The sequence below is a fragment of the Salmo salar genome, chromosome ssa17 (assembly GCF_905237065.1).
Source record: "Salmo salar chromosome ssa17, Ssal_v3.1, whole genome shotgun sequence".
Taxonomy (NCBI): Eukaryota; Metazoa; Chordata; class Actinopteri; order Salmoniformes; family Salmonidae; genus Salmo; species Salmo salar.
The window spans coordinates 12,364,001-12,377,553 of NC_059458.1; the positions used below are offsets into that span (position 1 = coordinate 12,364,001).

General features: G+C 42.6%; 1 pseudogene across 1 annotated transcript in view; it reads right to left on the reverse strand.

The window, feature by feature from the left end:
* LOC123723888 (signal transducer and activator of transcription 1-alpha/beta-like) overlaps positions 1-13,553 on the reverse strand; it is a 28,341-nt pseudogene that overhangs the window by 5,121 nt on the left and 9,667 nt on the right. Inside the window, exons 12-19 of the transcript XR_006759973.1 lie at positions 13,474-13,515; positions 13,253-13,336; positions 13,044-13,142; positions 12,705-12,902; positions 12,209-12,300; positions 11,871-12,010; positions 6,535-6,723; positions 1,845-1,917 (exon numbers count right to left, since the gene is read on the reverse strand). The product of XR_006759973.1 is annotated as a signal transducer and activator of transcription 1-alpha/beta-like (transcript). The remainder of the gene's footprint in view (positions 1-1,844; positions 1,918-6,534; positions 6,724-11,870; positions 12,011-12,208; positions 12,301-12,704; positions 12,903-13,043; positions 13,143-13,252; positions 13,337-13,473; positions 13,516-13,553) is intronic.

The following is a 13,553-nucleotide window of genomic DNA, read 5'->3' on the forward strand; positions in this document are numbered from 1 at the left end:
AAAAAAAGAAAACTAACATGTATTGGTGTGAAAGAGGCTATTATAGAGTAGCAGAGGCACACAAATTCATATCTGATGACATGGAGTCTGAGCTTGCTAAACATATCAAGAATCTCGCAGATCTGTTTCATGGTCTTAGTAGCCTCAAATGTAGAGTACTTGCCTACGAATTGGCACATCGAAACAACATCCCTGTCCCAGACAACTGGTCAAGAAATGGAAGGCTAAGTGAAATTGAACAGAGAGATCTACAGTATATCGGAATGTAGGCATTCATTTAAGATATACAATATACCACAACCTCATTCAATTAATTCAACTTTGACCTACCAGCACCATCACCCACTGTCACAACACTGTCAGGGGACGCCATCCCCCACTTACCCAAAGGTGGCTCAATTTACTCCACACCGGGGGTAAATTGTGTCAAGAAACCACTTTTTTGGGACAAGCTATGTTTTCAGACCTGTTATGTTTACATGAATTCAGATTATTTCCAGGGATGCACAACATCCTGAAATATACCGTATGTATACTGAACCTAAATATAAACACAACATGCAACAATTTCAAAGATTTTACTGAGTTACAGCTCATATATGTAAATCAGTCAATTGAAATAAATGAATTAGGATTTCACATGACTGGGCAGGGGTGCCCACCCACTGGGCAGCCAATCAGAATTAGTTTTCTGGCACAAAATGTCTTTATTATAAGACAGAAATACTCCTCAGACAATCCCACAGGTGAATAAGCCAGATGTGGAGGTCCTGGGCTGGCGTGGTTACAAATTGTCTGCGGTTGTGAGGCTGGTTTGACATACTACCAAATTCTCTATAACGACGTTGGAGGTGGCTTATGATAGAGAAATGAACATTAAATTCTCTGGCAACAGCGCTGGTGGACATTCCTGCAATCAGCATGCCAATTGCACACTCCCTCAAAACTTGAGACATCTGTGGCATTGTGTTGTGTGACAAAACTGCACATTTTAAAGTGGCCTTTTATTGTCCACAGCACCTGTGTACCTGTGTAATGATCATGCTGTTTAATCAGCTTCTTGATATGCCACACCTGTCAGGTGGATGGATTACCTTGGCTAAGGAGAAATGCTCACTAACAGGGATGTAAACAAATTTGTGCTCATCATTTTAGAGAAATAAACTTTTTCTGAATCTGAAAAATTATTTATTTCAGCTCATGAACCATGGGACCAACACTTTACATGTTGCGTTTATATTTTTGTTTAGTGTAGATAGCCATGTTAGAAATAATACTACACTCTTAAGAAAAAAAAGGTGCTATCTAGAACCAAATAGGGTTCTTGGCTGTCCCCATTGGACAACCCTTAAAATAACCCATTTTGGTTCCAGATAAAACCCTTTTCGATCCAGGTAGAACCCTTTTGGAACCCTTTTTCTAAGAGTGTATATTTCCCTTGACAAAGTAATGCTGAATATCACAGTAGAGCCAAAAGGGAAATTGCACATACCACAGCAGTATCAATATTCTTAGGACTTCCACTCCACCAATGGAGCACTAGCCCACTTTCCAGCTATTCCAACACTTCTGGCGACATGAGCATCATCTTACATTTTTACATTTTAGTCATTTAGCAGACACTCTTATCCAGAGCGACTTACAGTAGTGAATGCATACATTTCATTTAATTTTCATTTCATACATTTTGTATTGTCTTGCAGTCTAGATGGGTGACTAAAACACATTGCAAAAATAAGGGTTAATTAAGTCAGATTATGGATTATACCCAAACCAGAACATTGCAAATAAAATGTCTTCCTGTTATAGATGAAGATATATGTAACGTATGAAGGGTAACTTACAGTTCTGACACTGGTATGAAATCTTTCTGTATGTATCCTGTGTCGGTGGGACTCTCCACATCCATGGGCTCTGCTGAAAAACAAAATGGTGGACCAGATGGACAATTAAGAGGTGTTGTTTAGGGATGCACCGATATTACATTTTTGTACGATACCGATATTATCCTTGCCAAAACAAAAACGATACCGATAACCAATATTAACAATTTTTAGCAGCCTTTTAAGCGTTGTAGTGCAGTTAAATAGTTAACACATACACACATGGACACAGTGGTCTAAGGCACTGCATCTCAGTGCAAGAGGCGTCACTTCAGTCCCTGGCTCGAATCCAGGCTGTATCACATCCGGCCGTTATTGGGAGTCCCATAGGGCGGCGCACAATTAGCCCAGCGGGTTAGGCCGTCATTGTAAATAAGAATTTGTTCTGAATTGACTTGTCTAGTTAAATAGAAAGGACACACACACACACACCAAAAAGTAATTTTGTTGGCATTTACGTACAGTGGCTTGTGAAAGTATTCACCCCCCTTGGCATTTTCCTATTTTGTTGCCTTACACCCTGGAATTAAAATATATTTTCGGGGGGGGGGGGTTGTATCATTTTATTTAAACATGCCTTCCACTTTGAAGATGCAAAGTATTTTTTTATTGTAAAACAAACAAGAAATAAGAGAAAAAAAACAGAAAACTTGAGCGTGCATAACTATTCATCCCCCCAAAGTCAATACTTTGTAGAGCCACCTTTTGCAGCTGCAAGTCTCTTGGGGTATGTCTCTATAAGCTTGGCACATCTAGCCACTGGGAATTTTGCCCATTCTTCAAGGCAAAACTGCTCCAGCTCCTTCAAGTTGGATGGGTTCTGCTGGTGTACAGCAATCTTTAAGTTATACCACAGATTCTCAATTGGATTGAGGTCTGGGCATTGACTAGGCCATTCCAAGACATTTAAATGTTTCCCCTTAAACCACTCGAGTGTTGCTTTAGCAGTATGCTTAGGGTCATTGTCCTGCTGGAAGGTGAACCTCCGTTCCAGTCTCAAATCTCTGGAAGACTAAAAACAGGTTTCCCTCGAGAATTTCCCTGTATTTAGCGCCATCCATCATTCCCTCAATTCTGACCAGTTTCCCAGTCCTTGCCGATGAAAAACATCTCCACAGCATAATGCTGCCACCCCCATGGGATGGTGTTCTCAGGGTGATGAAAGGTATTGGGTTTGCGCCAGACATAGCGTTTTCCTTGATGGCCAAAAAGCTACATTTTAGTCTCATCTGACCATATGTTTGGGGTGTTTTTTAATAACAGATTTAATGGTCCTCCTTGGGATGTTCAAAGTTTCAAATATTTTTTTATAACTGATCTGTACTTCTCCACAACTTTGTCCCTGACCTGTTTGGAGAGCTCCTTGGTCTTCATAGTGCCGCTTGCTTGGTGGTGCCCCTTGCTTAGTGGTGTTGCAGACTCGGGGGCCTTTCAGAACAGGTGTATATATACATTGAGATCATGTGACAGATCATGTGACACTTAAAGTCCACCTGTGTGCAATCTAACTAATTATGTGACTTCTGAATGTAATTGGTTGCACCAGATGCACTCATAATGCTCATGGGGCTGACATCGCTGGTCCAAATGTCAGTCGTGAAGCTAATAGCAGTGACGCTCATGTATGCGAGTGTCAACAACACTAACTCCGGTAGGGCAACATCTGAAAAATAGTGTGTACCGGGGCTCGACCAGTCGGCGAAAGCCAACATCATCCACGACAGAGCACGGTTGATTGTCAAGGGCAATGGATTCCATTATCTTGGCGTTAATGGATTTCGCCTTAGTTGTCTCGCTTAAATGTTCTTACTCTTTCAAATGACTGCTGGACTTGAACTTGTTTAGTTGTTGAAAGTGTGCACTTAGTATTTTTCTGCTTTTGTTCTGTGTATTTTTTGCGGTGTCATTACGTCAGCTACCTACATTATATAGGTATGCACATCAGCTTTGACGTCGGTTTTTCGCGTCGGCGTTAAACTAGACATCATGCCGATGCCAATGTTGGCATTTTTAGCTAATATCGTCCGATTCCGATATGCACACCAATATATCGTGCACCCCTAGTGTTGTTCATAATAAACATCCCCAAAGGTTTACCAGACACCATGGTCATTGAGGGGATTTTAAACACAGAAATAGAATGCCTAATCTTATCACTTCTATTTTCTGACCAACAGATGTTTTATTAATTCTATATTCCTATAATTCTATAGTGTGAAATCTATCATGTCTTATTATTATTTTGTAAACATTTATATTTGATATGCCTATAGTCGATGTCTGTGCCTGCGTGGAAAACTAATCTGTCTGTTCAACCTAGAGGCTTTAGTTTTTTGCAAGGACTGCGTCTCAATACACAACATCCGCCGATGTCGGTTTACCCCATCTGCAGTGGAAACAGGCAGCTCTACAGCGGAGTGACCCCATTATGGAAAGCTGAGACTCACGGCTGTTTTGGTCTACGACAAGCTTCACGGGACTCGTTTGAAGTCAGTCCCTTTGGCATGCCAACTTTGTTTTTCTTCCAACGAAAACATCTGTCAAGTTCGAACGGTTTAAGCCAGAAACAAAATCACCCCACTATGGAAAGCTGAGACTCACACGAACGGGTCAGCTGTTTTGCTCTACGACGCCCACAAGCTGAACCCGTAGGAGTCTAAGACGATATCTACAAAGCTAACATATAGAATTGTTTTATTATGGTCATAAGATGGACCAGCTATTTTTAGGACCTCTGTAGGTATCCCCAAAAAACATATACAAATGATTTGGTGAAAGATTGAATTTGACCTTACTGCTATTAGCCGAGAGAAACACATTGAATAAAACATTACAATGGCAAGAAAAAGTATGTGAACCCTTTAGAATTACCTGGATTTCTGCATAAATGTATCATAAAATATGATCTGAAGTCACAACAACAGACAAACACAGTGTGCTTAAACTAATAACACACAAAGTATTGTATTTTTCTTGTCTATATTGAATACATAATTTAAACATTCACAGTGTAGGTTGGAAAAAGTATGTGAACCCCTAGTCTAATGACTTCTCCAAAAGCTAATTGGAGTCAGGAGTCAGCTAACCTGGAGTCCAATCAATGAGACGAGATTGGAGATGCTGGTTAGAGCTGCCTAGCCCTATAAAAAAAAAAAACATAAAATTTGAGTTTGCTATTCACCAGAAGCATTGCCTGATGTGAACCATGCCTCGAACAAAAGAGATCTCAGAAGACCTAAGATTAAGAATTGTTGACTTGCATAAAGCTGGAAAGGGTTACAAAAGTATCTCTAAAAACCTTGATGTTCATCAGTCCACAGTAAGACAAATTGTCAATAAATGGAGAAAGTTCAGCACTGTTGCTACTCTCCCTAGGAGTGGCCGTCCTGCAAAGATGACTGCAAAAGCACAGCACAGAATTCTCTATGAGGTTAAGAAGAATCCTAGAGTGTCAGCTAAAGACAAAGAAATCTCTGGAACATGCTTACATCTCTGTTGACGTGTCTATGATACGTAAAACACTAAACAAGAATGATGTTTATGGGAGGACACCACGGAAGAAGCCACTGCTGTCCAAAAAGTTCGCAAAAGAGCACATGGATGTTCCACAGCGCTTCTGGCAAAATATTCTGTGGAAAGATTAAACTAAAGTTGAGTTGTTTGGAAGAAACACACAACATTATGTGTGGAGATAAAAAGGCACAGCACACCAACATCAAAACCTCATCCCAACTGTAAAGTATGGTGGAGGGGGCATCATGGTTTGGGGCTGCTTTGCAGCCTCAGGGCCTGGACATCTTGCCATCATTGACGGAAAAATGAATTACCAAGTTAATCAAGACATTTTGCAGGACAATGTAAGGCTATCTGTCCGCCAAATGAAGCTCAACAGAAGTTGGGTGATGCAACAGGACAACGACCTAAAACACAGAAGTAAATAAACAACAGAATGGTTTCAACAGAAGAAAATACACCTTCTGGAGTGAACCAGTACGAGACCTGACCTCAACCCAATTTAAAATGCTGTGGCATGACCTCGAGAGCGGTTCAACCAGACATCCTAAGAATATTGCTTAACTGAAACAGTTTTGTAAAGATGGTCCAAAATTCCTCCTGACCGTTGTGGAGGTCTGATCCGCAACTACAGAAAACGTTTGGTTGAGTTTATTGCTGCCAATCAGTTATTAAATCCAAGGGTTCACATACTTTTCCCACCCTACACAGCGAATGTTTACACTGTGTTCAATAAAAACATGAAAACGTATAATTTTTTGTGTGTTATTAGTTTAAGCAGACTGTGTTTGTCTATTGTTGTGACTTAGATGAAGATCAGATCAAACTTTATGACCAATTTCTGCAGAAATCCAGGTAATTCCAAAACGATACTGAGCCAATTGTGCGCCGCCCTATGGGAATCCCAATCATGGCCGGTTGTGATCCAGCCTGGATTCGAACCAGGGTGTCTGTAGTGACGCCTCTAGCACTGAGATGCAGTGCTTTATCCCGCTGCCCCACTCGCGAGCCCAACTCATACATGACCAAAAATAAATCAAAATGAAGTATGGTTTGAGGTGTCTGAAATGCATCTGAGAGATATAGGAAAGCATCAGGAACAAAAAAATAAATTAAAAAAAGGTTGCTGGCTGCTTACCCTCCATGGTCCTGGTGTAGAACTTTCCGAAGGCCTCGTCTTTGGGGATGTCTGGGTAGAGGAAGCAGAGTGGGTTCTCTGGGATGTTCCCAGCTGCCATCACCTTGTAGTTGCGGATGATTTCAGGCAGAGAGATGACAGACAGCTTCTTCTTGGCATAAGGCTCCACAGCATGGAATACAGGCGTATCTGTGGAACATGGGTGACAGGTACAGTTGAAGTCAGAAGTTTACATACACCTTAGCCAAATATATTTAAACTCACTTTTTCAAAATTCCTGACATTTAATCCTCGTAAAAATTCCCTGTCTTAGGTCAGTTAGGATCACCACTTTATTTTAAGAATGTGAAATGTCAGAATAATAGTAGAGAATGATTTATTACAATCATCACATTCCCAGTGGGTCAGAAGTTTACATACACTCAATTAGTATTTGGTTTTTGGTAATTGTTTAACTTAGGTCAAATGTTTCAGGTAACCTTCCACAAGCTTCCCACAATAAGTTGGGTGAATTTTGGCCCATTCCTCCTGACAGAGCTGGTGTAACTGAGTGAGGTTTGTAGGCCTCCTTGCTCGCACACGCTTTTTCAGGTCTGCCCACAAAGTTTCTATAGGATTGAGGTCAGGGCTTTGTGATGGCCACTCCAATACCTTGACATTGTTGTCCTTAAGCCATAACTTTGGAAGTATGCTTGGGGTCATTGTCCATTTGGAAAACCCATTTGCCACTAAGCTTTAACTTCCTGACTGATGTCTTGAGATGTTGCTTCCAATATATCCACATAATTTTCCTTCCTCATGATGCCATCTATTTTGTGAAGTGCACCAGTCCCTCCTGCAGCAAAGCACCCCCACAACATGATGCTGCCACCCCTGTGCTTCACGGTTGGGATGGTGTTCTTCGGCTTGCAAGCCTCCCCCTTTTTCCTCCAAGCATAACGATGGTCATTATGGCCAAACAGTTCTATTTCTGTTTCATCAGACCAGAGGACATTTCTCCAAAAAGTACGATCTTTGTCCCCATGTGCAGTTGCAAATCACAGTCTGTCTTTTTTATGGCAGTTCTGGAGCAGTGGCTTCTTCCTTGCTGAGAGGCCTTTCAGGTTATGTCGATATAGGACTCGATTTACTGTGGATATAGATACTTTTGTACCTGTTTCCTCCAGCATCTTCACAAGGTCCTTTGCTGTTTTTCTGGGATTGATTTTCACCTTTCGCACCAAAGCGCGTTCATTTCTAGGAGATAGAACGCGTCTCCTTCCTGAGCGGTATGACGGCTGCGTGGTCCCATGGTGTTTATACTTGCGTACTATTGTTTGTACAGATGAACATGGTACCTTCAGGCATTTGGAAATTGCTGCCAAGGATGAACCAGACTTGTGGAGGGCCACAATTTTTTTGAGGTCTTGGCTGATTTCTTTTCATTTTCCCATGATGTCAAGCAAAGCGATACTGAGTTTGAAGGTAGGCCTTGAAATACATCCACAGGTACACCTCCTATTGACTGAAATGATGTCAATTAGCCTATCAGAAGCTTTTAAAGCCATGACATCATTTTCTGGAATTTTCCAAGCCGTTTAAAGGCACAGCCAACTTCATGTATGTAAACTTCTGACCCACTGGAATTGTGATAGAGTGAATTATAAGTGAAATAATCTGTCTGTAAACAATTGTTGGAAAAAGTACTTGTGTCATGCACAAAGTGGATGTCCTAACCGACTTGCCAAAACTATAGTTTGTTAACAAGAAATTTGTGGAGTGGTTGAAAAACGAGTTATAATGACTCCAACCTAACAGGCTGACTACACCGCTCGCGTCGCGTGCGCAGCGTTGCAAAATACATTTAGAAATCTATATTATTCAATTATTGCACCCACACTGCTCGCTCGCGCGCCAACGAGCGTCTGCGTTGCCAAGGGCTAAAATAGAAGTCAGTTCTATTTGTGACACAGATCGCGCTGCAAGTCCTGCCTCTCCCATCGGTTTATAGAAGCAGGTACCCAGGGCCATCTCCTTATTGGTTATACCCATGTGGGTGACTGAAAGACGAACGAGGTCAGTGGCGGTAATGAACCTAACTTATGAAAGTTGCCAATCGCAATATAAAGTCAACAGTCCCACTGTAGCTCAGTTGGTAGAGCATGGTGCTTGCAACTCCAGGGTTGTGGGTTCAATTCCCACGGGGGGCCAGTATGTAAAAATGCAATAAAAATGTATGCACTCTACTGTAAGTCGCTCTGGATAAGAGCGTCTGCTAAATGACTAAAATGTACATGTAAATGTAGAAGAAAAAGCCTGGAAGGAGGAGAGATGAGTAGAAACGATTTGGTTGACTGTTTTATGTGTGGATTAATTGGCGGAGTAGAGGACCTTGTGCATTTCAGGTAAAATAACAACTCAATGTTTATATCCCAGGACAAATTAGCTAGCAACAGTAAGCTAGCTAAATAGGACAAATTAGCTAGCAAGTGCAAGCTAACTAGCTAAATTGCCATAAATGTTCAATGCTTCTCGACCTGTCCCCAAATTAATATAATTGGTTCAGAGTTTGTTTTGATATTTTAACCTGCGTGTCGTGATCGCGTTTGGTGTGGGGGCACAAAATACATTTATGCACGATGGCGCACGTGCGCAGCCGGTTTGGGTTCCGTGTAAGTGTATGTAAACTTCCGAATTCAACTCTATATCACTGGCGGCAGGTTTAGCATTCATCTTTGCATTCTAACAGAAAGTAGGCTGGCCCTCTTTGACATCGCATTGGTCATTCTGCATTCTGTTAATTTATAAAGCTCTTTTGCAACAACAAAAAAAACTGCATTTACCTAACATTGTTACTAACATATAGAGTATGAGATACTCCGTCACGGGGATGGTTAACTCTTGAAATTCCTTCTGTCAGTATAGATTTAGGATAAAACGGCTTTTAGTTGATTTGCACCTCATTTATGGAACCATTTTGAGAATAATCTACAGTTGGATGCATTGGTGGTCAGATGACGCGGAGGCTACACTACAGGACTGTTTTGCAAGCACAGACTGGAATACGTTCCGGGATTCATCCGCATCGAGCTAAAGGCTAGCGCTGCCGCTTTTAAGGAGCAGGACACTAATCCGGACGCTTAGAAGAAATCCCGCTATGCCCTCAGACGAACCATCAAACAAGCAAAGCGTCAATACAGGATTAAGATTGAATCCTACTACACCGGCTCTGACGCTCGTCGGATGTGGTAGGGCTTCAAAACTATTACGGACTACAAAGGTAAACCCAGACGCGAGCTGACCAGTGACGGGAGCCTACCAGACTAGCTAAATGCCTTTTATGCTCGCGTCGAGGCAAGCAACACTGAAGCATGCACGAGAGCACCAGCTGTTCTGGATGACTGTGTGATAACGCTCTCGATAGCCAATGTGAGCAAGACCTTTAAACAGGTCAACATTCACAAAGCCGTGGGGCCAGATGGATTACCAGGACATGTACTCAAAACATGCACGGACCAACTGGCAAGTGTCTTCATTGACATTTTCAACCTCTCCCTGACTGAGTCTGCAATACCTACATGTTTCAAGCAGACCACCATAGTCCCTGTGCCCAGGAAAGTGAAGGTAACCTGCCTAAATGATTACCACCCCGTAGCACTCACGTCGGTAGCCATGAAGTGCTTTGAAAGGCTGGTCATGGCTCACATTAACAGCATCCTCCCTGATACCCTAAACCCACTAATTTGCATACTGCCCCAACAGATCCACAGATTACGCAATCTCAATCGCACTCCACACTGCCCTTTCCCACCTGGACAAAAAGGAACACCTATGTGAGAATGCTGTTCATTGACTACAGCTCAACTTTCAACGCCATAGTGCCCACAAAGCTCATCACTAAGCTAAGGACCCTGGGACTTAACATCTCCCTCTGCAACTGGATCCTGGGCTTCTTGTCGGGCCACCCCCAGGTGGTAAGGGTAGGCAACAACACGTCTGCCACGCTGATCCTCAACACTGGGGCCCCTCAGGGGTGTGTATTTAGTCTCCTCCTGTACTCCCTGTTCACCCACAACTGCATGGCCAAACACGACTCCAACACCATCATTACGTTTGCTGACGACACAACAGTGGTAGGCCTGACCACCAACAACGAGACAGCCTATAGGGAGGAGGTCAGAGAACTGGCAGTGTGGTGCCAGGACAACAACCTCTCCCTCAATGTGAGCAAGACAAAGGAGCTGATCATGGACTACAGGAAAAGGCAGGCCGAACAGGCCCCCATTAACATCAACAGGGCTGGCGTGGAGCGGATCGAGAGCTTCAGCTCCCTTGTAGTCCACATCACCAACAAACGATCATGGTCCAAACACACAAAGACAGTCGTGAAGAGGGCAAGACAAAACCTTTTCCCCTTCAGGAGACTGAAAAGATTTGGCATGGGTCCCCAGATCCTCAAAAAGTTCTACAGCTGCATCATCGAGAGCATCCTGACCGGTTGCATCACCACCTGGTATGGCAACTGCTCGGCATCTGACCGTAAGGCGCTACAGAGGGTAGTGTGTACGGCCCAGAACATCACTGGGGCCAAGCTTCGTGCCATCCAGGACCTATATAATAGGCGGTGTCAGAGGAAAGCCCATAAAATTGTCAGAGACTCCAGTCACTCAAGTCATAGACTGATTTCTCTGCTACCGCACGGCAAGCGGTAACGGAACGCCAAGTTTAGGACCAAAAGGCTCCTTAACAGCTTCTACCACCAAGCCATAAGACTGATGAACAATTAATCAAATGGCCACCCCACTATTGCATTGACCCCTCCATTTGTTTTGTATACTGCTGCTACTCGCTGTTTATTCTCTATGCATAGTCACTTCACCCCTACCTACATGTACAAATGACCTCTAACCTGTACCCCCGCACACTGACTCAGCACCGGTAACCCCTGTATATAGCCACGTTATTGTTATGTAATTGTGTTACTTTTTATTATTTTTTACTTTAGTTTATTTGGTAAATATTTTCTTAACTCTTCTTGAACTGCACTGTTGGTTAAGGGCTTGTAAGCAAGCATTTCACGGTAAGGTCTACACTTGTTGTATTCGACGCATGTGGCAAATAAAGTTTGATTTGGTGCTTTTTGGGCAATTCAGAATGTTGGTTGAGGACCTCTTTATTGAGATTTTTTTTATTTTTTATTTTCATGTAAGTATTTTCCTATACTCCCATGCTGCCTTCTGGATTCCACCCTGGAATTCACCCAGGAATCCACTCTGCTAGAATAAAAATACGAAAATTAACACACACAGATTCAAATATAGCACCTTTAGTTGTAAATGCACACGTGTGCTACTCACCGTTTAGGTCGCGTTCCACCCAAGTGTATGTGATGGCTCCGTCTCTGCTACTCTCACTGAAGCGCAGCAGGAACGTGCCTGGACACTTCCCAGTCAGCATGGCCTTTGCCCTCTCCTTACTCACGAAGCCCAGGATGCAACTGTAGTGGGAGAGAACAAGCAACATTACTTTATTACTTACATTACCGTATTTGTTTTAGTAGGCAGGGACAATGCACATTGTTCATGTCTGTAAATGTGCCAGATGTAGCCATTCAGCTAATATGTCATCCCTATAAGAGCACTAGTTATTTGCTTTTGTAAATGTGCAATTCCAAAAAGAGTAAAGAATAACTCACCCATCATTCCACAGGGTCAGCAGATGTCTCTTGATGAGGTCCAGGATGGCTTCGATCCACAGCCAGAAGGGAAACCTCTTCTCACTGAGGCTCTGTAGTAGACACAAGGGAGCACTTACTCAATGTCCTCATATATCTTTGTGAACTGTAAATATTTTAAACAAAGTACAACTTATAAAAGGCTTTATATAACATGCATAAGCCCTAAATAAATGCTTCACAAATCATCTTCAAGTGTATGTCATATTCTCTAAAAATGGTGTATAAACATACATAGTACATTATGTCACATTTGGCAAGTCACCCTACAGTGGGAGTTGTTTTGTCACCCTTTCTACACCATTTGTAGTGTATGATATACACTTATAGATGATTTGTGAAGCATTTATGTAGTGTTTATGAAGCATTTATGTTTGCTACAGTATATAAATGCTTTATGAGTTGTACTTTGTTTAAATTGGGACCAAATATTCTGTGTACTGTAATCCTAACCTACCTTGACAGCACCAAACATGGTCCAGGGGATAAGGCCCTCAGGATTCCTCTGTGCTTTCTGGCCCAGTAGTTTGTCGGCCAGCATGCCTAGCTGCTCATCATTGAGTCCCCTCTTGGTGACAGAGGAGAACTGCCAGCTCAGCACCTCAGATAGCTGACCCCAGGACACTGTCGGAGGGCTCAGGAAGAACTCCAGGTTCTGTTCCAACAAATCAATCATATTTATTTAAAAACTGATTTTTAAATCAAAAGTTGTCAAAGTGTTTGACAGTAAGCCAGCAAAGCACCTTCAAGGCAAGGAAAAACTCCCTTGGAGGAAGGAACCTTGAGAGAAGACTACCTGGGGCTCGCTGGTCAGCATGTTGTACCACAGGATGGAGGCCCAGCCACTGGGCATCTGGCTGCTGTTGGAGATGACCACGATGGGCAGGGAGATGGTCTAAAAAGGACCAGAGGCCAGACTAAATCAAAGTCAAATTAAATAAGGCCAGATCGCTGTTGGACCTCATGGGAGTGTAGACCTGAATCTCTATATTTCAGATCACTTACCCCTAGTTTGATTTCCAGACCTGACTGGCGGAGTTCCGACTCAAAGCAGATGCAGTGCAGCTCCTCTGTCACAATGAGAGGCCCCTGGAATAACATGGACAGACAGAGAAACATAATCCGCACCAGAATGTATTTAATACTCATCATGAAATTCACAAATACTGTACCGAATACATGGTCATTACAGCCCATTAAGACCAATCAGAAACCAGCTCTCTTACCTCTTTCTTTCCTTTTCCAGTCACTCTCTGCTCTAGCAGTTTCTGTGTTGAGATCAAAGAATAAACTGTAAAGCAGGGAT